This window comes from Sinocyclocheilus grahami, unplaced genomic scaffold, assembly GCF_001515645.1.
Source record: "Sinocyclocheilus grahami isolate Dianchi unplaced genomic scaffold, SAMN03320097.WGS_v1.1 scaffold473.1, whole genome shotgun sequence".
NCBI classification, from domain to species: Eukaryota; Metazoa; Chordata; class Actinopteri; order Cypriniformes; family Cyprinidae; genus Sinocyclocheilus; species Sinocyclocheilus grahami.
In genome coordinates this window covers 1,384,028-1,386,855 of record NW_015505652.1, presented here as the reverse complement: position 1 = coordinate 1,386,855, position 2,828 = coordinate 1,384,028, and positions in this window count along the sequence as shown.

Genomic DNA, 2,828 nt, shown 5'->3' with positions numbered 1-2,828 from the left:
AGAGAGAGAGAGAGAGAGAGAGAGAGTACACATTTCAGCTTATGAATGTTTTTTTTTTTTGTCTGTTGTAAGTGTTTGTTGGACTTGTTTGTTGGGCTGAAACGATTCCTCGAGTAACTCGAATACAAAAAATCATCTAGGCAAATGGCTTCGTTTAGTCCATTTACTGTAACTACACACTGAACACCGTGTTTCCCCACGGACCATTATTACTGACGCACGTAAATCAATATGGTGGCTAGTTATGATGTCCCTAAGTTAGCTATGTTTTGTAAAAGACTAAGCACCATTCATGTTGATTGTCTCATTCTCTTTCTGTGACACACACACACACAGACACACTCCCCATTCAGTTATGCATAAAAATACCACAGAAAGAAAGTTAGTCAATATCACACGAAGAGTGTCAGTTTTCACCTCTAAAAATCAGCATGCTTACAGATAGGGATGGGTATCATTAAGGTTTTAACAGTATTACTACTCTTATCGATACTGCTTATCGGTTTGGTACTTTAACGGTATTCTTATCGTTGTAAGTGTTTGTTGGACTTGTTTGTTGGGCTGAAACGATTCCTTGAGTAACTCGAATACAAAAAATCATCGAGGCAAATGGCTTCGTTTAGTCCATTTACTGTAACTACACACTGAACACCGTGTTTCCCCACGGACCATTATTACTGACGCACGTAAATCAATATGGTGGCTAGTTATGATGTCCCTAAGTTAGCTATGTTTTGTAAAAGACTAAGCACCATTCATGTTGATTGTCTCATTCTCTTTCTGTGACACACACACACACAGACACACTCCCCATTCAGGTATGCATAAAAATACCACAGAAAGAAAGTTAGTCAATATCACACGAAGAGTGTCAGTTTTCACCTCTAAAAATCAGCATGCTTACAAATGTGATACTGATTTTATGCAACAGTTCAATAAACAAGAAGTTAATATTAAGAGACTTACGTTTTAGACACCATATTGCCTGTTTTGCTCTCGCCAACATAAAATATTTCCAAACACAGCCACAACACTGTTTTGCGTCTCTGAGCAACATGACGCTGTTTAGTTCCTGAATGAATCAACCGTTTAAAAGATTCGTTTCAATAGCAATGCCTCACTTATTAACAGTGACTTGCTGCCACCTGCTGGCAGTTTTAATTTGACATTTAAAGTATCTTTTGATTTTTAAAAATAATTGTAAATATCAGTATGCAATGTTTTATGTTTAAAATAACAAAATATTATTTATGCATTTGTAACTGCAGGTTAAATGCATTCATGTCCTTCTGAGCTGAATTAAATAGTGTAAATAGGCCTACATCTAAATGCCTCTCCAGATGAAGCTTATGTGTTTCCTCTGCATTACAAAGATGAATTTTGTTGATACTGATATCATTTGTTTGGTAACAGCCCAAATGTCTTATTATTCTAATTGACTGATTAAATGTAAGAATTTGACTCAAAATATGATGCACATAGAAAAAAGGCTTTATAAAGGTAAAAATGCCCATAAAATGTAAAAATCAATTTGAACTTATTGGAACAGATTAATTTCTATCACTGTATCACTGCTGTGAACTGACCAGTACATAGAATACAAAGGATATCAAAAACAAGTTTTACACACACACACACAACTTGACATACATGCCCAGGGCAAGTTCTGCAATCCTACTGTATGTGTACAGTATGTACATAGTGCATAGAGCACTGCTGTTCATTTGGCTCGTTTGGAGCCAAATGTCTTTTTATTTTTTATACTTTTTAAAAATAAATATATAAAACAATTTATTTTATTTGGATGAATTTGTCTGTCTTTTATCAGATTTACCCATTGTTATAACATCGCTAGTACTCAGTTTCTGGTAGCCAAAGCTAAGTTAAAGCTTCTGGTTGCAAAGCAGCTGGAGAGTTTTTGACTGCATCAATAATAATTTAGCACGAATTTGGCTATATTCCCCAACATCAGATCTCAATATCTTTGATCACAGGTAAGTGATTTCGTCCAGGAATCGTAAAATCAAAGTTGTAAAAAAAAAGGAAAAAAAAAAAGCTTACCTACAGCATTCATCGGCTGGATCTTGCTCTTTCAATTTACACTCCCTGTGCGCGACTGCGCGTGCATCCATGTTGCTTAGTAACCTACAGTATTAGTAACAAACGTGCTTGCAGCGGGAATCACGTAATTTGCGTGGGAACAACAACATCCTAATTTCTGATTGGCTGGTAGGAGACATTTAACTCAGTACTCGAGACAGCTATGAACTCGGCAGAGAGCTTCCCTCCGTGTTCGTCCATTAATTATAGCAGGACACGTTTATCCCTTATTTCTCAGCGTGATAAATACAAGGTGTGGCGTGAGAGCGTGTGAACGGGTTGAAATGCTTGTCTCACGGTGAATGCGTGAGAGCCCTGGGCTGCGTTTCCCGATAACGGTGTCTCTTAGCGCGCTACGAAGACTCTAAAGATACACCTTTCCTAGGTGTGTTCCCCGAACTATACTTTAGGCTGTTGCTTAAGGTAAACCTTCTTACCTGCGACGTTAGCAGCTGCTGTCCATGGCGGTGGTGCTGAATAAGTTGATATCGATGGCTCGAGATTCGATTGTTCACTATATACAGGAGCTCTTTCACTGCGTTACAGAGCGGGTAAAGTACTGAGAAAGCGATGTTCATTATAAAGAAGCACTTTAGAAATATTAGAAATTGGATTTATCGGGTCTCACAGCATTTATAAAATACTAAAATAACTAAATGCAACCTTGGATGTCATATATATATATATATATATATATATGTGTGTGTGTGTGTGTGTGTGTGTGTGTG